This window comes from Equus przewalskii, chromosome 3 (assembly GCF_037783145.1).
Source record: "Equus przewalskii isolate Varuska chromosome 3, EquPr2, whole genome shotgun sequence".
Classification (NCBI taxonomy): Eukaryota; Metazoa; Chordata; class Mammalia; order Perissodactyla; family Equidae; genus Equus; species Equus przewalskii.
In genome coordinates, this window is record NC_091833.1 from 52,007,571 (window position 1) to 52,020,593 (window position 13,023).

At 36.3% G+C, this 13,023-nt stretch overlaps 1 protein-coding gene across 4 annotated transcripts in view; it reads right to left on the reverse strand.

The window, feature by feature from the left end:
• Positions 1–13,023, reverse strand: part of ARHGAP24 (Rho GTPase activating protein 24) — a 720,487-nt gene that overhangs the window by 581,192 nt on the left and 126,272 nt on the right. Inside the window, exon 1 of one of the 4 annotated variants that reach the window (XM_070614420.1) lies at positions 300–387. The exons of the other annotated variants lie outside the window; for them this stretch is intronic. The gene's annotated coding sequence lies outside the window, so the exon portion shown is untranslated. Of the gene's footprint in view, positions 1–299; positions 388–13,023 lie in introns of those variants that run through there. 4 annotated transcript variants of the gene reach the window in all.

The following is a 13,023-nucleotide window of genomic DNA, read 5'->3' on the forward strand; positions in this document are numbered from 1 at the left end:
AGGGATCTTAGTCAAGTTTCTTAACCTTGTCATTTGACCAAACCAGTTTTGGATTCAGTGACTGTCCAACTGATGAATGGTTGTCTATTTACGGCTTCTTTCAAATAAGAAGGCACATGTTGCCCCTCAATTAGAAAAAATACCCAGTGCTTTATTCATTCATGCAGTGTTTCATTCACTCCATCCAAAGAGGGCAGGATCAGACACTGTGCTTAACTCAATTGGTTTTAAACAAGAACAAAAGTAGGGCACTGGAATTCTGCCTCTGACCATGATGGAAGAAAGGGAAGTGGACTTACCCCTCACAGTAAACAACTAGAAAGCTGGACAAAATACACTCAGAAACTGTGTTCAGATGTTAGACAACAGGTAGCATAAGATGCTGATCTTTGGAGAAAGAGAAACAAATGAAACGGTCCCCACAATCTTCCCAACTGTCTACCTCGAGGTGCTATCCAGGCCGTGGCGCAGGGAGGGTGAGCTTAAGGAAAGCACAGACATCTCCCTGACTTAAGAAGAAAGAGATCTGAGGGCAGTGAGGCTGGGCTGCCGGAATTTGAGGAACAGAGTTTCAGAGAGGAAGGCATTACAGAGCCAGAGCTCCAGAAATCCACTGAGGGGCTCCCCACCTTGCTGAATACAAAGTCATAATGCGCAGGGTAGGCTCCAGAAATCACGACAAATAAGAGCTGGGATCTGAACAAGAGAGAAATTGAGTTTTGACTATCAAAGAGTAGAGTCCTTCTTGAACACATAGACATTCAGGAGAAACTCCAGAAGGGAAACGCCTTAATAGTAGATCTAAACTAGGAACAGATTAACGGCTATTCTAAAATCAAAAGCCAGTATTACTACAATAATAAAACCCAAAAAAACCCACTATAAGAAAAGAAAACTTCAGATTATTATGTCTCACGATGAGAGACAAAAATATTTTTTAAAAACATATGCAAATAAAATTATAATAATAAGAATATAAAATTGTGACTAAATGGGTTAATCCCAGAAATGTAAGGTCAAGTTAACATTGGAACACCAATTGATGTAATTTAGTACATTATCACCAAAAAAATGTATATATGTGTAATAAGATAACCTATTGAAAAGCAAGCAAATATGAATGACCGATAAGCATCTGAAAATATGCTCAATATTATTTGCTATCAGAGAAATACAAATTAAAAGCACAACAAGATATCACTACGTATTAGAATGACCTACATTAAAAATATTGATGATTGCAAATTTTGTAATGGATGTGGGACAACTGGAACTCTCACACATTTCTGGAAGTTTAGAATGGTACAATTACTTTAGAAAGCAATTTGGTATTTTCCTATAAAATTAAACAAACACTTACTGGATGACATAGCAATTCCATTCCTAAGTACTCACCCAAGAAAAATGAAACCTTGTGCCCACACCAAGAATTATACTATGAACTTAAAATTAGTGGCTTTTATTGTGTATATAAATCATACCTTGAAAAAGTTGATCAAAAGCTTTGTCACATTCCGCATTCAGATCATGAGATATTTGCTGAACTTTAAATATAATACTTGGATAGTCTATAATTAACTGCAGTCTACATGTGGCACTATTATTCCTTCAAATCTTTGCTCTATGAACTCTAGATATTCAGGTGATATTTTCTAATAGGATCACCAGCTTCTAGATTGCTTTGGAACTGCCCTAAAATGATGACATGGTCATCATCAAATGAGAGACATAGGCACACCATTAAAAGACCTGATACATAGCAATGAGCTGTATTGCATAGCTGTGGAAAAAGAGTTACTTAGAATACAGTAAAGGACAGTGATTTGCCACAAGTATAACTTGTGAAAATGAAGACAGGATGAAAACATACATCTAACTTCCTACCTGCTTACTCGTGAAATGAACCAAAACTTAGAACTTCATCAAAGAGGTTTGCAGGTTTCTTATTGACCATGGATTACCAGACCAAAAGATGCAAGCAGAAGTGTCAGGGTTTTAGTACAACAGTCAATAGGAAGGAGATGAATTATCATCTCTCCTGTGCTAGAGTTGGAAGAGATTAGGCAAAGGTAGATAAACAGTACTTTCTTCTAGAAACAAAAGCAAAGTTTCAAAGTTAAAAAAATATAAAATTTCCTTTGAGTGTATCTGAAAATCATTTAATTAACATACTTTTTAAATTAAAAACCACCAAAATCATTTTTCTTAGTATTGAGCAGAGAAACAAAATCAATATTTGCAAATGTATTAAATGATCTTTTTAAAATGTAGCCTGTAAAAAACATCCTCTCATTCTCTCTGGCAGTTTAAATATGAAAAATAATTTCTTGAAACAAGCACAGAAAAACAACGAGTGTTTTTTAAGGCTGAGAGACAATATAGGGAAAATGCCAGTTAACTCTCTGCAGCTGGAGTTTTCTTCCTATGCCATAAATCCTTATGTGAAGAGAAACTTCTGTGGCCTTCCCACTGCCTACAGGGTAAGTTCCAAATTCCTTGGTATAGCAATACATGGCCATTTATACACCAACCCCATCCTACATTACCAGCCACATCTTTCATTACCCTCCCAGACTTTGCCTTCCCTAGAAACTGAGCCAATCCCCATTTTACAAATAACCAGTGTTCTTTGCGTCTCCATCCTTTGTGCACGTTCTTGCCTCTTTCCATCTATTCTTGATATACTTCATCCTGTAAGGTCTAGCTCAAAAACTGTCTCCCCTGTAAAGCCCACTTGGTCCTCTGTGCTCTCCTGGCCCCTGTACGAAGCTCTATTACAGTAGGTATCAGAAAACACAGTTAATTTTGTATGCCAGCCTCCCTGACTGCACCAGAACATATTTTTTCCAGGGTCAGAACTATATTCTATTAATTCTTGTTAGTGTGTTTCTTAATTATTACATTTCCCATTCCTTGTGTGGTCACTATGAGTAGTAGAACTTAATAAAGTCTAATGAATTGAATTTTATTGGGCTTCAACCTGTTTGGGTTTGTTTTGTTTGTGTTGTAAGTGAAGTTATTTTGTTCTCTTTCTCTCTCTTTATTTTCCCCTCTCTAACCTCACTAATTTCTCCTGAGTGTGGTATTTTTTAAAGCTGATAAAATATGCTTGATTTCTGGTGGGACTTTTTAGGTCTTCTGAGGAAAAAAAAAATCCTTACTTGCAAAGTAGTGATAAAGAAGCTTAGATCACTGCTGCTATGGAATATTCCTCAAAGTGCATGTACCTTTGAGGGAGGGTCATTGTAATTTGAAGGCAATGTTTTGTGTATAAAATGCGAAGTGTACAAGATCTCCAATAGCTTTTCCTTACACCTCAGACCTGCAGCACACATTTGCCCCAGATTCTATCCAAATCTTTCTGAAAGGTTATATTTGTATTTTTATTGTACATGTAAATAACTATAAATTCCAAAGCCCTGGAGTGGAAATCACTACTCAAGAAATTCAAGGGCCAGCCCCAGTGGCTTAGTGGTTAAATTCTGTATGCTCCGCTTCAGCAGCCCAGGTTCAGATCCCAGGTGCGGACCTACACCATTTGTCAGCCACTACACACACTGTTAGAGGCCATGCTGAGGTGGTGGCTTACCTACAAAAAGAGGATTAGCAACAGATGTTAGCTCAAGGCAAAGCTTCCTCAGCAAGAAAACCAAAAACTAAAACAAACAAAAAAAATTCTAGACAAGATTTCATTTCAGAATTTCTTAAATCTATTTCCAACACTATTATTAGACTGCTTATAACTCATTCTCGGAGATTAGTTCTCTATATATTCCCCAAGTAACCAAGTCGATTTAGTTACTTTATTCAAATAATCAGTTAAAAAATAATCAGATTGGGTATTTCCACCATAAAAATCTCCTGGCCTCCCCCACCACCAAATATTCAATAGACATTAAATTAGTCTCTAATTTTCAAACACATATCCTGGTGACTCTGGGCCAAGCCTTAGCTCTTGGTGACTGTGAAAATGGAAATCTTGAGCACCGCCCATTGAATCCCTCCGTGTCGGTTTCTTCCTAGACGTAATAATGAGGCCCAGAGAATAACTTTTTCCCAGGGGATATAACCTGGTGAGAGAGAGCTAAGTTATAACACCAAGTCACACCTGCGAACTTCTACACAAAACTAAAGAAAAAGTCTCCATGGTAGCATGTGGAAACACTAGGGCATCATACCCAAGGCTTTTTCAGATAGAAAAGATTCTCATAGTTCTCTCATTTCATTTTTTTAACCACAGGCAATGCTCTAAGTAATTTACAAATATTAACTCACCTACTTCTCATAACAAAACCCTGTGAGATAGGGACTATTTCTAGATAAATGTGCGGCTAAGTTAGATGCCCAAAGACATGCAGTTAATAAGTGACTGAACCAGGAATTGAACCCAAGCAGTCTGGCTCCACGGTCTGTGGTCTTAACCTCTTTTCAACACAGCCTCTCCCATGGTTCCTAGACTTCTAGAACAGGGCCAAGATATCTTGAGGACTCCCTTTACAGCTCCCACTAGTGAGAAGAATTAGCTTACCACCAACAGCCACATATCCAAGGGTTAGTAAGGAAGTTGCCATTGATGCTACAAGGTTGCTACAATCTTGTATAAGTGTCCTTTTTCTTTTCTTTCAAGTGGGGGGTTATATTCAGCCTTCTCAATTTTTTGTACATAAAAGTGACTTATAAGATTACAGTGATAATTCCAAAAAATCACATAAAATTGACCCAAACATCCATTGATTCTCTAAGTTCCATTTCCAAGAATATAAACGTGTCTCTCCCAGTAATTTCCTAATAATTTTTAAATTCATGGGTGTTTGAGCTATCACTGACCTCTACTTCTGATGCAAATAACCTTCTTCCTTTTGAATATTACTACGTAAATTATTCAAAAACAATCTCTGTGCCTTACATGTATTATTTAGCTTCAAAGACTTGTTAGGAGCTAAAATTTCCTTTTAAAACTACCTGTCCTAAAAATCAGCCCCAGTTGCAGCCTTATGAAATCCAGAGATGTCTGAAAATTTTCAGTGGGTCTAGTACAACCAAATGGGAGCAGTGGATGTCTCAGATGACAGTGGAGCCCTATTTGATCCAGCTAGACTTCCCCAAAATAATCAATAATTATTGCCTGAGTCTCCAGGAATGATTTGCAAAGAAGCATGCCTTGCAATTTATCTCTAAGCTGGTTATTCAGACATTTCTAGAAATGGGTAAACCCAAGTGAGGCAATAATGGTGTTGGGTCCTGCTAGTCTTCAAATTCCAAAAGAGGACTTCATGAGTTAAGAAGTCTGCCACAACTAGGGAGGAAAGTTAACAGTTTGGTTTCTGGGGACCATCAGAGAAAGAAGGGCCTGTACGAAAATTTCTATTCCTAATTCTTATGTCTACTCCTTGACTCACGAAATGGGTGGAAATGTGACTATATCTATGCCCTCTTAACTATTGAGAAGAGCCAAAAGGGAAAAGGGAAGACTTGGCCAAGGCATAAAAATTATTTCCAAGAATAATTATCTAAAAATGATATCATTTGTCTAATAGCATGAAAATTAGTACATATAAATGCAAATAAAAGTGCATATAAATACAAATATGCATGACTAATTTTGTGTGTATGTGAGCATGATATTAGAAGAAATATGTGAATGTGATGTGAATGGACAACACTGTACATTCCTGAAGCAGTGATGGCTTTTCTCAAACAGCTTAAGAACTGCTACCGGGAGCACAATTAGACCTATTCCTTGGAGCTCCAAAGAGTAGAGCTAGCATCAAAGAGTGGGAATTAAAGGGAAACAAACCACTCCTGTGAAGGGAACTTTCTAAAATATGGAGCATAATTCCCTTTCCTATATTTTTTCTTTGGGAATTTTTCCTCATCTCTGCTGTAGTTTTCCTTTTTATGGCTCCTCTATTCACCTCTTTGTTGTTTCCTGATGCTTAAACTTCTTAGAAACTAATTTGGCAAGGCAAAAAAAAAAAATAAATAAGAAAAAGTTTTTCAGGTTCTATAACTAATACAAGTGTATTATAAACAAGTAAGGAGTATTGCTGTTTAAAACAAAGATTTGATTAATTTTATAGTGTTTTTATAAGGGCTATTTTGTTAAATTACTTAATGAATAGTCATCCTTTCCTTTGAGGAAACATAAAACAATACGTGTCACAAGTATTTAATAGGTTTTCTGGATAAATAATGATGCCCTTCATTTCTTGGCAGCCACCATCAATGTAAAATTTTTGTAAATAACCAAGAACAATGTCTCCAACTGGTTCCCTGAGGAAAGAAATAAGAATATGATAGCTGCCAACAGTCACCTTTTCTAACCATTGAACTATAATAGAGACATACATACACTTACATCAAAATGTATACAACTGCATCATTCCAGAGGACCTAAAAGAAGTAAAGTATGACCAAATAACAAAAAACTTCTCTAAGTAACAGACAGCATCCTTGATCTTCTCTCCTGTCTGCTTAGGATGAACATTTCTTCTACTATGTGGGAAAACGTAATTGTGAAACCACTGATTAACATCTGTTTTACCTTAGGCGGAACTATGGTTCTTTGAAAGTTAATATCTGAAAAGGACACACTGAGAGTCTATGTATCTCAATATGAGCTCCCAGGTCCTTGAGGTTTCATCCAGGCAGTCTCAGTGGGCCACATTCCCTTCTGTGACCCAAAAGAGTTATAGCCTTCAAGCATATTTATCTTCACCCCCTATCTCTGTCCGCGAGTCAGAGAACATAAAAACTTCTGTTTGCCATCTGATTCCCCATAGGCTCTGAAAAAGATTCCCCATCTGAAAGACCAATATCTCAGATTGCCAGCCCCACAGCACAGTTGTCTGCAGGTACTAAACCAGAGAAGCTGACTGTTTCAGTTCCATACAATTCACTGATGCTCATTTGGGGCTGCTGTTAGCTATGGGTGACAGTTCAGTGGAACAAGTGTAAGTAGCATTTAGATCAATGTTTCCCACATTTATTTGAACATAAACCATTTTTGCCCCTCAGCACATGCTTTAACACCTCATGGAACTAATTTTTCATGAAAAACAGTTTGACAAACATTGGTTTAGTCATTACATGCACATGTACATACATCCACACTCACGCACATGGACACACATATCTCTAAATAGTACCAGTGACTGCCAAATATGTGGAAGTCTAATGACATTTTAGGATAACACAAATCCTTCTACTAACAAATGCTAAATCATAAGGACAAGTTAGAAAGTTGGAATAAATGTGTGTCAAATCTGAATAATAAATATTTGCCAGAATGGCTTAAAATATTCATACTCCTTCAACCAGTGAGTCAGAAATCCGCCTTAAGGAAAAAAAAATTCAGACAAATATTTATGCCCTTCAATGTTTTTATTGCAGCATTATTTATAATAGTGAAAAAAAACTAGATGCAACATAAATATCCAACAATAGGGGAATCAAATAAATTATGACATCTCTGTTTATTCATAATATTACTCAGTGATTAAAAATTATGTTTTCTAAACATATATAATGTATGAATATGTTTACGATATAATGTTTGGTGACAGAGCCAGCGGAATCCAAAATTGTATAGACAGTGTAATGTCAATGTAAAGACACAGAAGCATAGAAAGAGACTGAGCAGAAACATACCGAAATGTTCAAGTATTTATTTCTAAAGAGTGAGATGACCCGTAAATATTATTTTATTTATACATTCCGGTATCAACAAAATTTCCTCAATTGATATATATTACTTTTAGTAGCAGGAAACAAAAATAAATTTCTCTTCCTTATAAAGCAGTCAATAACTGTTCCCTGAGGCAGTCGTTCTGTGGGCTTTTTATCTCATAGTATGTTGCTTCTCTAATGGCATGTTCCCAAAATTTAATTGGTAATTGTGGAAATAAGAGAAAAGAAAGTTAAAGAGAAGAATGTGACCTCCCCAAACACCTTTCTCTTAAAGGGAGTTTTGCTTGTCATGACAACTGTGGGGAAACTTGACCATTCAGGAGGAGAAACTTCCCCCCAGAGCAGTGAAAGGGAACCCCAGCCTTTACCTCTTGGGGTCTCTGGCTTCCTCTCACCTCCTTCAAGATGTCAATCAAGTTCCTGATAGACTTACTAAAACTGAATCTAAAGCAGACCGTTATTAGTTTGTCTTGCCGGCACTGGGAATGTTAGGCTCTCTGGGAATTAAGAGCAATGTGGTTGCTAGGCAATGCTCGCCTCAGACGTGTGACTTCATTAACTGCAAGTTACACAGGCTGGAATTCAAGCCCTGAAAGGAGGATTGGGTATCCGAGTCACACTCTCTCTTCAGTCAGCATGAAAGGTTTTTTCCTAAACTGAGTGGGTGAGAAAGCTTCTATGCAGCAATCTGGATAAACATGCATTTCTAAGTATACAACGAGGGAATACGTTGACGTCTCCCGCAACTGCCACTATTTCTTCCACCCAACCTTACCGTGAACCATTATACAACTATTGTGTGATCGTGTGTGTGTGTTTGAAATTAAGGGTTAAGAGTAACATATAAAATCTAGTTTTCTTTGGTTTTACCAGTTCCAAAAATTGTTGATTTCATAAACAATTTGAGGGTCTGCTGTGTGGATGACTCTGCATGGCAGGTGAAAGCAAGGAGACAGAAAAGAGACACAGAGACCATGGTTCACACTCACACAGTCAGGGAGACAACCCAATTCCACTTTTGGTCAAAGAATGGCAGAAAAGTCTCACTTCTAAATGCATGTGTCTCTCAGCACGCCCTCCTCCACACTTTCCTTCATCAGATAACTGGTCTCATCAAAAAGGAGTAATAAAAAGAAAGGAACTATTATTCTAGGACCCATACACAAAAGCTTCAAAAATGACTCAGAGAGAGATGAAAAATCCATAGAGAGATGAAGAGCTTAGACAAATCATTCAATAATTTAAAAGATAATTTTAAAGTAATTTAAAAATAATTTTAAATAGTTTAAAAATGAAAGCATAACAGCTCTTTTAAGATAAAAAATTGAGCTGATAGGGCTCAAAAATTGAAAAAAAAGCTAGGGACAAAAAAGCTAAACGTAAAAATATTACAACAAAATAAAAAAGAGGATGATAGGTATGGAATACCAGATAAAGTGATCTGATATATAACCAATGTTTATAACACAGAGAACAGAACAAGTGGAACAGGGGAAAAATTTCAAAAATATCATAGAAGAAAACATTACTGAAATAAAAATTAAAACTGAAGCTTGAAGGGGCTGGCCCCAAGGCCTAGTGGTTAAGTTCAGCATGCTCTGCTTTGGCAGCCTGGATTCAGTTCCTGGGCACGGACCTACACCACTTGTCAGCAGCCATGCTGTGGTGGCCACCCACATACAAAATAGAGGAAGATTGGCACAGATGTTAGCTCAGGGTGAATGTTCCTCAGCAAAAAATAAATAAATAAATAAAACTGAAGATTGAAATAGCTCCCTATGTACCAAGGGGGTAAAAGAATTCAAAATTAGGATGACTCCCTGGGCATTTGACTCAAAAAATTTGATGCAAAATGAGGAATATCAAGATAAATTTAGGGAAAGTTATACAATTACAAGGACTAAAAAACAAATAATGAGGGATTCAGGAAGAAATGGTACATATAAGTATCTTATGAGCCCAGTCATATAAGCCCAAGCAAGGAAGAGAAGAAAACATGAACTTGCCAATTCACTTCTTCATCTTCTAAGGTACAATCTAAAGCGGAAACATAATTAAATATAAGCAAACAGATAAAGGAGTGCACTAACATTTATTTTTCATTAGCTTTAGGGAGATATTTAAAGACCCAACCAATCTCTCTTGTAGAGAAACATTTATCTGAGCCTTTTGCTGTAGATAATTCAACAATTCCTTTTTATTTCAGAGGATTGTAGTTTTTTAAAATGTAATTAAAATTAAATTTAATGCTTAAAAATTGAATGTATAGTGTAATCTATTTATTTTTCTAAAATTACCTTAAAAAATCTAACTGTACATATGGATACAAAGATATTTGAAATGATATTATCAAATTTTCATTATTTTGTGGTTGTGAAATTTGAGCAATTTAACTTCGCTTTCTTTATACTTTTTATACTGCTTGAATTTTTAAACAGAATATTTTTATGAAAATAGCAATTATGTATTAACAAATGAACAAATAACAATTTTAAATGGTTTCTCTAAGAAAAATAAATAATTTGCCTACATTTAGTGTGTCCAGCATGAGGGTGCCATCAATGTCTGCTGACTGGCGTCATGATTCAGGCAATAACTAAACTGAGGGCTCTATGCAAAGAACGTCACTCTAAGAGTCACATCAGATGAAAGGCAACACAGGAAACTCAGGGGTCAGCTCTATACCCCTCAAAGGAAGGATTTAAAATATTTGCTACATCATCGCTTTTTATTTGATTTAGTCATTCATTTATATAGTATTTAGGGATACACTGGATCACTTTTCTCTCTTTAGCTATTTTTATTCATGGAACTGAAGGGGCCCTAGAAATAGTGACACTTTGACATTAATCTATACTTATAGCAAAAGACTCAGAACCCAGGTTAAAAAATCAAAACGAATTGTGTGAGTTGATTTCTGATGATTGCCATTGTCCTATAGTTGCCTTGTGGATGCTCAAATAAGCATACTTTTCTTAATCCTTTAGTAATTATCTTGGTTGAGACTCACAATTCTAGCTAAGATTCAGCGGGAGCCTCCTAAATGATCCTCCTGCTTTTCATCTCTATTCTCTTCCCCAAACTCCATCCCCATTTCTCCTCTATGGTATTAGCCATTCCAGAACGATCTTTGTAAAAGTCAAATCTGTTTCTCTTACCTCCATTATTAAAAAATTCTTTAATAAATACTCATTGCCTTTCCTCTAAAATCCTAACCCTGTTATGTCATAGAAAATCCATTATGCCCAACCCCTGCCTCCCTTTAATAAGTTTTGGAAGGGAAAAATGTCTCCCCACTCCAAGTGTTCTTGAGGAGAGATTGCTCCTAAACTCAGGACTGGCACTTCTCCACCTTTTCCTCGATCCACCCCTGAGGAGGTAGAGATCTGATTGGTAAATTTAGGAAGAACAAACTAGAATATGCATGATGAACGTCATCGATCTTTCTCTAGGGAGTGAGCTGTTCATGGGGAGCATGATTCTGCTGCTCCTTCTCTGAGTCTCTGTCTGCCCTGGTCCTTTGGCCCGGGAAATCTAATCCATCTGGGTTTCAGAATTATCGAGCTCATTTGGCTACCAAACCTAAAGCCACATGCTCAACCCAGACTCTATCAGTAAAAAGAGAGATACTATGCCTCTATTAGCTGCTTTTCTCTCTCTCTTTTTTCTTTATTTCTCAACTTTTTCAGAATCCTGGTGGGAGAGAAGGGTGCTATTTACTGAACACCTCTGCAAAGACCTCAATAAAAGCTCACATTTCATTTAGGGATTATACTTTGCCAAATACTGTGTCGATGAGTGTCGTAACACGGGTTACGTCATTTGGTCACCACAACCCTCCACCTCTCCACATCCTTTGCTGCTCCGCCCTTGTCTCCTTAACCCCCTCACCACCCCACATCCTTAATCTTCATGTTGTCTCCACTGAGCTTGGTAGGGAAGGAAAGATTCCCTACTTTGATTTGTAAAATAAAAATGAGATGGAAATTTCAGGGTAATCAAGAGACAGAACCAGTAAATTGTTTCACATATGCCAACTTTCCTATGAATTGTAAAGTTCGAACAATATTTAGTTATCAGACACACCCTCTGGAACTTTCTGCCCATACATGGGAAATGTTGATGATGCAACTGGGTCTGGGCCCTGAAGCTGATGTTTCTAGCTTGGTGATTAAAGATTAGATGAAAGAAGGGGGATTTCCTGACTATAGCTGAGCTACTCTGGGGAATTTTTATCCAGAGTTCCCGCCTGGGAACAAAGGAGCATTTTTGAATCTTTTGTTACTTTCCCTGGTGTATGATTTTTGGCCTTTGGTAAAAATGAATTATGTACTCCACCGTGATAAAATCTCGCTAATCCTGACCCATGGGAAAATATCATTATATGTTTCTTTTGAACCCTAAACAAATGAGAGGAATATATTTATCAAAAGTCAGTGGGATTCCTAAAAAAGTTTCATAACAGGATTTACTTAGTATTTGTTATCCATTAACATATATTTGGAGACATATTATAGGAAAGGGAGGAGTTATATTGGCCTAGTTTATTTAAGAATGATTGTCTTATTTTATTATTTTTCCTTTAGTCCCATAAAACAAATGTCATTGCATCATCCCACGGTCAGTGCCTGAAGGTTGAGTCCATGGTGGAATTTCTCCAAAATCTCATATAACACCATATTGCTCTCTTTTCTGATTCTTAGCTCTATTTATTTTTCTGTTCTACTTCTGATATAGAATTAGTGACAAAATATGACTTATATTAGGTTTGAGAAACAAATGCCATTATTTAATATATTTATAGAGCAATAAACACAGATTCAAGTTAGAATAAAGTTAAAGAATTTAAATTTTGCATCTTTCACATTTTTTAAGCAATATTGAATTATAAGATAAATGATAATGTAATAAACAAATAAATAAGGGATAATAAGAGGAAAACGATATAAGCATGTTTTTAAATAAAACATTAAAATTTTAATATTAATATTTTCAAAATTTTAAATAAGTGCCAGTTTTTTATTTCTTACAATAGAAAAGCCCCAAATAAAAGACCTATATTTAATGACTCTATTTTTTTCCTATGAACTTGGGTTTTTACTTATTTATTTATTTTTAGATTCCACATATAAGAGAGATCATATGGTACTTGTCTTTCTCTGCCATTTCACTTAGCATAATGCCCTCAAGGTCCATCCATGCTGTCGCAAATGGCAAGATTTTGCTCTTTTTAATGGTTGAATAATATTCCATTCTATATGTGTGTACATATGTATAGCGTAATTTCTTTATCCATTCATCCATCAATGGACACTGAGGTTGTTTCCATATCTT